Source organism: Sciurus vulgaris (assembly GCF_902686455.1).
Source record: "Sciurus vulgaris genome assembly, chromosome: 1".
Classification (NCBI taxonomy): domain Eukaryota; kingdom Metazoa; phylum Chordata; class Mammalia; order Rodentia; family Sciuridae; genus Sciurus; species Sciurus vulgaris.
The window spans coordinates 133,951,432-133,963,365 of NC_136461.1; positions in this window are offsets into that span (position 1 = coordinate 133,951,432).

Genomic DNA, 11,934 nt, shown 5'->3' on the forward strand with positions numbered 1-11,934 from the left:
TATTAATTTATGAGTTTTATTACAGATGAGCAACCTGAAGCACAAAGACAGTAACTTGTGCAGAGTTATGGTTAGTAAATCTTGGCATTAGTATTGCATTCCAAACAGGGTCACAATCTTAACAAAGAAGCTCTCTCTCCTCTTGCTGCAGGTAATAAAACATTGAGAGCTATAGTTTATTGAGTATTTACTATGTGTCAGGCATGGTGCTAAGACCTTTGCGTGGATTATTGTAAAGCAATTCCTATAGCAGTTGACTTGAGGCATGTTAGTATTCCCACTTTACAGGTAAGAAAACTGGGGCTTAGTGAACTTGGAGAAGTTTGCTTTGTTGGTAAGTAGGGAATTTATTCCACCACATGCTGATCTTTCTAGGAGATCCAGCATAGTGTGTGACACATAGGGGTGAGAGTGGCTTCAAGGACAAGTGAGGTTGCACAGGATCATCTACTCAAGGACCCCATGCTTTCTTTAAAGCTCTGCATTTAATGTCTAAAAACTCCTCATAATTTATTTATTTATTTTACAGTATTAGAGATTGAACCCAGAACCTTGCTCATGTTAGGCAAGCACTCTACCACTGAGCTATTTCCCTAGCCATCATAATTTATTTATTTATTTATTTGATTTTTTTTATTGTAAACAAATGGGATACATGTTGTTTCTCTGTTTGTACATGGCGTAAAGGCATACCATTTGTGTAATCATAAATTTACATAGGGTAATGTTGTTTGATTCATTCTGTTATTTTTTTCCCTTCCCCCAATCCCTCCCACCCCTCTTTTCCCTCCATACAGACCTTCCTTCCTCCATTCTTGCCCCCCTCCCTAACCCTAACTCTAACCCTAACACTAACCCCTCCCTCCCCCCATTATGTGTCCTCATCCACTTATTAGCAATCTCATTCGACCTTTGGTTTTTTGAGATTGGTTTATCTCATATAGCATGATATTCTCCAGTTTCATCCATTTGCCTGCAAATGCCATAATTTTATCATTCTTTATGGCTGAGTAATATTCCATTGTATATATATACCACAGTTTCTTTATCCATTCATCAATTGAAGGACATCTAGGTTGGTTCCACAATCTGGCTATTGTGAATTGAGCAGCTATGAACGTTGATGTGGCTGTATCTCTGTAGTATGCTGATTTTAAGTCCTTTGGGTATAGGCCAAGGAGTGGGATAGCTGGGTCAAATGGTGGTTCCATTCCAAGTTTTCTAAGGAATCTCCACACTGCTTTCCAGAGTGTTTGCACTAATTTGCAACCCCACCAGCAATGTATGAGTGTACCTTTCTCCCCACATCCTTGCCAACACCTGTTGTTGCTTGTATTCTTGATAATCGCCATTCTAATTGGGGTGAGATGGAATCTTAGGGTGGTTTTGATTTGCATTTCTCTTATTATTAGAGATGTTGAACATTTTTCCATATGTTTGTTGATTGCTTGTAGATCTTCTTCTGTGAAGTGTCTATTCATTTCCTTAGCCCATTTGTCGATTGGATTATTTGCATTCTTGGTGTAGAGTTTTTGAGTTCTTTATAGATTCTGGAGATTAGTGCTCTATCTGAAGTATGATTGGCAAAGATATTCTCCCACTCTGTAGCCTCTTTCTTCGCATTGCTGATAGTTTCCTTTACTGAGAGAAAGCTTTTTAGTTTGAATCTATCCCAGTTATTGATTCTTGCTTTTATTTCTTCTGCTATGGGAGTCCTGTTGAGGAAGTCTGGTCCTAAGCCGACATGTTGAAGATCTGGACCTACTTTTTCTTTTATAATTTGCAGGGTCTCTGGTCTGATTCCGAGGTCCTTAATCCATTTGGAGTTTAGTTTCGTGCATGGTGAGAGATATGGGTTTAGTTTCATTCTGTTGCATACGGATTTTCAATTCTCCCAGCACCATTTGTTGAAGAGATTATCTTTCCTCCATTGCGTATTTTTGGCACCTTTGTCTAGTATAAGAAAATTGTGTTTATTTGGGTTTGTGTCCATGTCCTCTATTTTGTACCATTGATCTACCTTTCTATTTTGGTACCAATACCATACTATTTTTGTTATTATTGCTTTGTAGTAGAGTTGAAGATCTGGTATTGCGATACCCCCTGCTTCACTCTTCCTGCTAAGTATTGCTTTAGCTATTCTGGGTTTTTTATTCTTCCAGATGAATTTCATAATTGCTTGCTCTATTTCTGCAAGGTATGTCATTGGGATTTTAATTGGAATTGCATTGAATCTGTATAGCACCTTAGGTAGTATGGCCATTTTGACAATATTAATTCTTCCTATCCAAGAACATGGAAGATCTTTCCATCTCCTAAGGTTTTCTTTAATTTCTTTCTTTAGTGTACTGTAGTTCTCATTGTAGAGGTCTTTCACCTCTTTTGTGAGATTGATTCCCAAGTATTTTATTTTTTTCGAGGCTATTGTGAATAGGGTAGTTTTCCTGATTGTTCTTTCCAAAGATTCATCACTTATGTATAAAAATGCTTTAGATTTATGTGCATTGATCTTATATCCCACTACTTTACTGAATTCACTTAGGAGTTCTAAGAGTTCTGGTGGAATTTCCTGGTTCCTCTAAGTATATAATCATATCATCAGCAAAAAGGAATAGTTTGAGTTCTTCTTTTCCTATTCATATCCCTTTAATTTCTTTGGTCTGTCTAATTGCTCTGGCTAGAGTTTCAAGGATGATATTGAATAGAAGTGGTGACAGAGGGCATCCCTGCCTTGTTCCAGTTTTTAGGAGGAATGCTTTCAGTTTTTCACCATTTAGAATGATATTAGCCATGGGCTTAGCATAAATGGCCTTTACAATGTTAAGGAATGTTCCCACTATCCCTATTTTTTCTAGTGTTTTGAGCATGAAGGGGTGCTGTATTTTATCAAATGCTTTTTCTGCATCTATTGAAATAATCATGTGATTCTTGACTTTAAGTCTATTGATATGGTGAATTACATTTATTGATTTCCTGATGTTGAACCAACCTTGCATCCCTGGGATGAAACCCACTTGATCATGGTGCACTATCTTTTTAATATATTTTTGTATGCGATTTGCTAAAATTTTGTTGAGAAGTTTTGCGTCGATGTTCATTAAGGATATTGGTCTGAAATTTTCTTTCCTTGATGAGTCTCTGTCTGGTTTAGGTATCAGTGTGATATTGGCTTCATAGAATGAGTTTGGGAGGGTTCCCTCCTCTTCTATTTTATGGAATACTTTGAGAAGTATTGGAATGAGCTCTTCTTTAAAGGTTTTGTAGAACTCGGCTGAGAACCCATCTGGTTCCGGACTTTTCTTTGTTGGTAGGCTTTTGATGACCTCTTCTATTTCATTACTTGAAATTGGTCTATTTAAATTGTGTATGTCCTCCTCGTTCAGTTTAGGCAATTCATATGTCTCTAGAAACCTGTTGATGTCTTCAAAATTTTCTATTTTGTTGGAGTATAGATTTTCAAAATAGCTTCTAATTATGTTTTGTATTTCAATCGTGTCTGTTGTGATAGTTCCTTGTTCATTCAGAATTTTAGTGATTTGGGTTTTCTCTCTTCTTCTCTTTGTTAGTGTGGCTAAGGGTTTATCAATTTTGTTTATTTTTTCAAAGAACCAACTATTTATTTTGTCAATTTTTTGTATTGTTTCTTTTCTTTCAATTTTGTTGATTTCAACTCAGAGTTTATCTATTTCCTGTCTTCTACTACTTTTGGTTCTGGTCCGTTCTTCCTTTTCTAGGGCTTTGAGCTGTAGTGTTAGGTCGTTTATTTGTTGAGTTTTACTTCTTTTATTGAATGCGCTCCATGAAATAAATTTCCCTCTAAGTACTGCTTTCATAGTGTCCCAGAGATTTTGATATGATGTTTCTTTGTTCTCATTTACCTCTAAAAATTTTTTAATTTCCTTCCTAATATCTTCTGTTTTCCATTCATCATATAATAGCATATTATTTAATCTCCAGGTGTTGGAATAGTTTGTGTTTTTTACTCTTTAATTTATTTCTAATTTCAACCCATTATGATTTTATAGAATACAAGGTAGTGTCTCTATCTTCTTGTATTTGCTAACATTAGCTTTGTGGCATAAGACATGGTTTATTTTAGAGAAGGATCCATGTGCTGCTGAGAAGAAAGTGTATTCGCTCTTAGTTGGATGGTATATTCCATAAATGTCCATTAAGTCTAAATTATTGATTGTGTTATTGAGACCTATGGTTTCTTTGTTCAATTTTTGTTTGGAAGATCTGTCCAGTGGTGAGAGAGGCGTGTTAAAATCACCTAGTATTATTGTGTTATGGTCTATTTGGTTTCTGAAATTGAGAAGGATTTGTTTGACATACATGGATGAGCCACTGTTTGGGGCATAGATGTTTATGATTGTTATATCTTGCTGATTTATGCTTCCCTTAAGCTGTGTGAAATGTCCTTCTTTATCCCTTCTGACTAACTTTGGCTTGAAGTCCACATTATCTGAAATGAGGATGGATACTCCAGCTCTTTTGCTGAGTCCATGTGCATGGTATGTTTTTCCCCATCCTTTCACCTTTAGTCTATGAGTATCTTTTTCTATGAGGTGAGTCTCTTGCAGGCAACCTATTGTTGGATCTTTCTTTTTAATCCAATCTGCCAGTCTATGTCTTTTGATTGATGAGTTCAGGCCATTAACATTCAGGGTTATTATTGAGATATGATTTGGTTTCCCGGTCATTTGGTTCATTTTTTAAATTTTATGTATTTATTTATTTATTTGACACGACTTGGTTTCTCCTTTATTTGACAATTCCTTTAGGATAATTCCTCCCTTTGCTGATTTGCTTCTTTGTTTTTCATCTCTTCCTCATGGAATATTGTGCTGAGAATGTTCTGTAATGCTGGCTTTCTTTTTGTAAATTCTTATAGCTTTTGTTTATCATGGAAGGATTTTATTTCATCATCAAATTTGAAGGTAAGTTTGCTGGGTATAAGATTCTTGGTTGGCATCCATTTTCTTTCAGGGCTTGAAAAATGTTGTTCAAGGCCCTTCTAGCTTTTAGGGTCTGGATTGAAAAATCTGCTGATATCCGTATTGGTTTTCCCCTGAATGTAATTTGGTTCTTTTCTCTCACAGCCTTTAAAATTCTGTCTTTATTTTGTATGTTCGGTATTTTCATTATAATGTGCCTTGGTGTGGGTCTGTTGTAATTTTGTGTATTTGGAGTCCTATAAGCCTCTTGAACTTGATTTTCCATTTCATTCTTCAGATTTGGGAAATTTTCTGATATTATTTCACTGAATAGATTGTTCATTCCTTTTGTTTGTTTCTCTAAGCCTTCCTCAATCCCAATAATTCTTAAATTAGGCCTTTTCATGATATCCCATAATTTTTGTAGATTCTGTTCATGATTTCTTACCATCTTCTCTGTTTGTTCAACTTTGTTTTCAAGGTTAAATGTTTTGTCTTCAATATCTGAGGTTGTGTCTTCCAGGTGTTCTATCCTATTGGATATGCTTTCTATGGAGTTCTTAATTTGGTTTATTATTTCCTTCATTTCAAGGATTTCTGTTTGTTTTTTTTTCAATATCTCAAACTCTTTATTGAAATGATCTTTTGCTTCCTGTATTTGCTCTTTTAACTGTTGATTGGTGCGATCATTCAATGCCTGCCTTTGCTCTTTCATCTCATCATTCAGTGCCTGCATTTGCTCTTTCATCTCATCGTTTGCTTCCCTGACCATTTTAATTATGTACATTCTGAACTCCCTTTCTGTCATTTCTTCTGCCATGCTGTCATTGGTTTTTATTGATGTAACATCTAGATTTGTTTGGGGCATTTTCTTCCCTTGTTTTCTCATGTTGTTTAGGTATCAGTGGACCGCTGAGATATTGCAGATTTCCTCTATTGACTTACAATCAATAAAGCTCCTCCTCTGGGAACCGCCTGTAGCTCTGGTGCAGTTGCTCCCAGTCCAAGTGCCTCACCACGCTGCTCCTCCTCCTCCTCCTCCTCCTCCTCCTCCTCCTCTGGGCAGGCCCCGGTGTTCAGGAGCGGTTGCTCTGAGTCCAAACAGCTCTTCTCGCAGCCCCTCCTCTGGGCAGCCACCTGGAGCCCTGGTGGGTTGCTCCGAGTCCAAGCACTGTGCTGAGCGGCCTTCTCTATGATGCTCCCAGTTGTCTGAGTTCACTGCTCCGGGGGGGGGAGGGGTGTCTCGCTGGGCAGCTCTACTTCACAAAGTTCCCTGCGTTCCAGGACTACCGCCTCATCCGGGACGCCTCCCCAACATGAGAGACTACCCGGTGGCTTTGAGTTGGTCCCAAGTCTCTCAATATCTCCTTTTTTGAATCCTGAGTCCTGGAGCAACATGAAATGCAGCCACCTTCTAGTCCGCCATCTTGAAAAACCCATAATTTATTTTTGAACTTATGTTTTATAAGTGACGTTTGGTGGGACAATGGAGCTTGCACATGAACACAAATGGTCTGCCAGGTGGCAGGGTGCACATGGGTTTGTGTTTCAGGAAGAGTCCACATATAAGTGGCTCAGGCTCTGGGGACAGTGGGCAGTCACACATAGCCATTGACCTTGCACACATGTGGATGCTTTGGGGAGGTGTGGAGTGCCACTCAGCCTCAAGGAGGTAGCTGGGCCTAGATCTGGTGCCAGATTGATGTAGCCAGGTTGTCAACAGCAGCCCAATCAGTGGGTAGTAGCAGTGACTGTGCCTGCAGGGGACAGAATGGTTCTACATAAGGTAGTACCAAGATCTAAGGTAGAAGGCTGACTTGCCTGTCATCTCTGGAGTCTGTCCCTGAAGCAGCTAAACAAATATTAACTTTCCCAGCTGAGCACCAGAACAGGAACTGCCAGAGCTCAGGTAGTAAAGTTGTTTAGTCAGTCACTATATAGTTGTATGTATGGACATTTCAATAAAGCATATCTAAGAGTTTTCAGAATTCTTCAAAGAGTTATGGTTTCTGTCTTTGAAATTGCTGTTGCATTGTAAAGCAAATGTTCATAGGCTATAAAAAAAGAAATTAAATTTAAAGATTGTTGCATTGGATGGAAAAAATGCTATTTTCGTTTGAAGTTTTTCATGAATCAATTATTAGTGTGGAAGACAATTTTAAAATAAAATTTCCCTTATAATTGAAGATGCAGTGACAAAATGCATAAGCAGGCATGTTTAATTAGATACAAATCATAAAGTCACTTTTGGTTCTCTATATAACATCCACAAGTTAGGGGGAATGTCAGAGGAGATATTAAAATGCCATTGTATAAATTCACATTTAAAATTAGTCTTATATGTAATTGACATGTATAAGAAGTTAAATCTTTTTAGAAAAATCATTGCATGAGACATATCACCTCTAGATGTACTAAAACTTTTGTTTGGGAATCATTGACCAGAAATATATCTTAAGGAAGAAATTTTCTATTTTAGTGGTTTTCTGGTTCTTTCTCCTACTTTTTGAGCAGAGGGCCTCACAGTTGTTTTGCACCTGGCTCTGTGCCCTTGTCCCAGCTTTGCAGGGCTATTCTCCCTAACTCTCAGATTGTTCTTTACTGGGGTGCCTTGCTGCTGGGGACCGCAGAGCCAGAGGAACCCATCTATTATTTCTGACTCTGTGGTGCTTATTGGAAGGATTTTTTCTTTATAGGGAGAGAAAACTGTATGTAGTCCATGCTTTTCTTTCCTCATCGTTTTTGTGGATTGGCCCCTAGTATTGTTCTTTCTGTCATCCATGTTTTCCAGGATAGGAGGGTTTCATGAGCTGACTCTGCTTTTACCCTGGATGCTATACTTAGTGCTTTACATTGATTGAATCACCCCAAACACATCCATCTCCACAGGGCACTAACTGAAAAATTTCATGAATAGATGGGAGTGATAATCCATGTACATAAGACACAGCAGAAACACAATAACATCCCCATTTATAGTTCCCCCCTCCCCACCAATAACCTCTCTTCTTTCTAGCTAGCTCATCACAAATTTCTTTCTCCAAGTCTCTCCAGAACCCTTCTGATGCTCTAAACAATTCAGGTCTAGCCCTAAGCTCACACACCTAAGTAAACCAAAGGCCAAGAATGAGACAAAGACCCCTGTAGTGCTCAGATTCTTGCTTCTTGATCTTGGGAGGGCTTATTCCAAGGAATTTCTAAAATCCCTCCCAGGAAAAGCATGTTTCATTGTAAAGCATAATTCTTCTAAGGAAAGCTATTTCCCATTTTGTTTGTCTTCTCGACTTTCATTGTTTTTCTTCCAAATTCTGCAAAGTTAAAGTTACCCTCAGACTCTCCTGTTCTCTTTTTCTCATACTGAGTTTTGTCTGTGAGTCAAAAGTGTATTTGGTAATTTAAAAAATATTTATGTTCTTGAGTTCTCAATAAAGATTTATTGCAAGAATGAATCTCAGTTAATTCTGTTACTCTCAGAGATGTTCAGCACTGGAAAGGGCCCAGATGATTTAGCCCACTAACTTTTCTTGATTTTTTAGAAGTGAAAAACTTCATTAACAATCAGAGGAGTCATTTTAATCTTGGGCAGCTGGTATTATTAGAAAGTTCCTTCTTTTTTAGGGGGGAGTACCAAGGATTGAATGCAGGGGCACTCGACCACTGAGCCACATCCAGAACCCTAATTTTTTGTATTTTATTTAGAGACAGAGTTTCACTGAGTTGCTTCGTGTCTCGCTTTTTGCTGAGACTGGCTTTAAACTCCTGATCCTACTGCCTCAGCTTCCCAAGCCACTGGGATTATAGGCATACTCCACCATGCCTGCCTGGGAAATTCCTTCTTATGTGAGGCCAGAATCTGTCTTTTTCCCAGTATTAAAGAAAAGGCTTACTTTTATGAATGAACTCAGGCAGAAGAAAGGGCTGTCATTTTCAATGCCACTGGGAGATTCTAGCTGTCCGAGTCATCACCAATTTCAATCTCATCAGCTTTTAAGATTTTTTTTTCAAGCATTTGATTTTAAAAGGCTAATTAATTATCAAATAGCATCCCCTATATTTGAATTTTTCACATTTTTGACTATTTTTGTTGCATTGGATTAGGAAGACCTTTGTAAGGTGAGAGTAATTACTAATTATAACATTGTTCTATTGCAAAGATACATCTTCATTTTCTTTTTTTCTTCAAAGTGGGTATGTCCATTGTTTTACTTAATTTTCATTTTTAATTAATTTAAAAATTTTTTCTAATGTTATACATGATAGTAGAATGCATTTTGACACATTGTACACAAATGGAGAATAACTTCTCATTCCTCTGGCTGTACATGATGCTGAGTCACATCAGTAGTATAATTATACATGTATGTAGGGTAATAATGTCTGTCTCATTCTACTGTCCTTCCCATCCCCACTGTCCCACTCTCCCCTTACTCCCCTCTATCCAATCCAAAGTTCCTTCATTCTTCCCCACACCTCCCCTGCACCATGGATCAGCATCCGCTTATTAGAGAAAACATTCAGCCATTGGTTTTGGGGGATTGGCTTATTTCACTTAACATGATATTCTCCAGTTCCATCCATTTACCTGCAAATGCCATCATTTCATTCTTCTTTAAAGCTGAGTAATATACCATTGTGTATATGTACCACATTTTCTTGATCCATTCATCTGTTGAAGGGCATCTAGGTTGGTTCCATAGTTTAGCTATTGTGAATTGAGCGACTGTAAACATTGAACGCATCACTTCTGTTTATTGATGCATCTTAATTATCAAAGACTTACATGCAAGAGTGAAACTGTACTCCAAATCGACATCCATTGAGTGTTCTAAGTGGAAAGTGTGAGTGAGGTGGGGGCTGCACAAGGAAAGTCTCATTGTAACCAGCTACTTTTTAAGAACTTGGTGGAAGGAAGTGACAGAAGTGGCCACATTTCAGATTCAATTCAGTGTTGTTGTTTTTGTTAGACAGATTTCATGACTGTATGAGTATTTGACATCAAGTTACCCAGATGGCCACTATGTACAGTTGATCTTCTATATTCACAGGATTACATGCAACCAACCTTGGATAGAAAATATTCAGGATAAAAATTCCAGAAAGTCACAAAAGGCAAAAGTTCAATTTATCACATGTGGAATATTATTCTGAAACCACCCAAATGATGTGGTGTGTTAGCTTTGTACTAGGTATTATATGTCATCTGGAGAAGATTTGAAGCATATGAAAGATTGTACATAGGTTATATGCAAATGCTATGTCACTTTACATAAGGGACTTGAGTATCCTCAGATTTTGTTATGGGGGCAATGCTCCACTGATACCTAGGGAACCATTCCAAAGTTCCAAAGATACAGAAATAGGAAGGAAAAACAATGCTGTCAAGGAGACTTTATATGTTCAACTCAATGTTCACACTCAAAAGACAAGAGTGGGCTCAGAGGAGGGGAGAAGAAGCCACTGCATCAGTGCACAGTGGCATACCCCACACAGGGGGTAGCCTTACTTGCAACAGTCTACACAGCAGCCAACACAGAGGTCCAGGAACATTTTCTTTCAGTTGCTAGCTTTGGTACCGAGCAAGTGTGGTGCCTGCTTTCATGCCCCATAGAGTCAGTAATTCCATGGGCACAGTCTCTAAGTTCCCATTGACCAGAATCCTCCAACCCCAGGGAAACCCAGAGTACATTATTCCTCCCCACTGGGTATTTATTGTTCATTTATAACTGCTCCCATTTACCAACCAGAGATCCCTTCTATCATAAGAAAGTTTGCTTAGAAACATATTTGACCCAGTTATCCCACTCCTCAGCTTATACCCAAAGGACTTAAAATTAGCATACTACAGTAACACTGCCACATCAATGTTTATGGCAGCTCAATTCACAATAGTTAGGTTGTGGAACCAACCTAGAAGCCCTTCAATAGAGGAATGGATAAAGAAACTGTGCTAGATATATACCATGGAATATTCAGCCATAAAGAAGAATAATATTATGACATTTGCAAATAAATGGATGGAATTAGAGAATATTATGCTAAGTGAAATAAGCCAATCCCAAAAAACCAAAGGTGGAATGTTTTCCCTGATAAGTGGAGGATGACGATATTTAATGGGGATCATGGGGTGGGGAATGAGAGAAGAATGTAGGAATTTTAGATTATGTAGAAGGAAATGAGAGGGATGAGGGTATGAAAAATTGTAGAATAAGACAGACATCATTACCCTATGTACATGTATGATTACACGAAATGTATGAATCTACATTGTGCACAACCATAGAAATGAAATGATGTACCCCATTTGTGTACAATGAGTCAAAATTCAGTCTATAAAAAAAGTAAAAAAAATAATTAAAAAAAGTAGAAACATATTTGACACAGGATGCTTTACTGGGTTGCCAGGGCAATAGAACTAGAAATTTAAGAGAAAATTCTCATATAAAAAGGAGTAAGATTTTACTAGCTTTTCCTCACATTATGTAAATACAAATAAAAAGCAACAAAGGATCAGACTGTGTTGTTTCTACATAGTGTAAACCTAAAGAATGAGAGGTCAAACTTCCAACAATATTAACCAGGAAACAGGCAAAACCAAAAGTTCCTGTGTGGTTAATAGCAATCAGAAAGCTCTTGAACTTCATTCAGTGATTGCATTATTCACCCCTCTATTTCTAGCACCATGGATAGTAGGTACTTAGTACATATGTATTGAATGAAGGGATTCTGGTGACTTGGGAGGCCCAGACTGGAGGAAGCAAGTTTGAGGCTAGCCTCAATAACTTAATGAGGCCCTAAGCAACCTAGCAAGACCCTGTCACAAAATAAAAATAGCAGAAGATGTGGCTCAATGATTAAGCATCCCTGGGTTTGATCCCTAGTATTCCTTTTCACTCCCCCAAAAGACTTTCTTTAGGATAGACAACTAAAAGTAAAACAGGTCCAACCTTAGAAGTAGTAGGATATATTCTTCACTGAGTGAAGTGAAAGCTGATAGGTT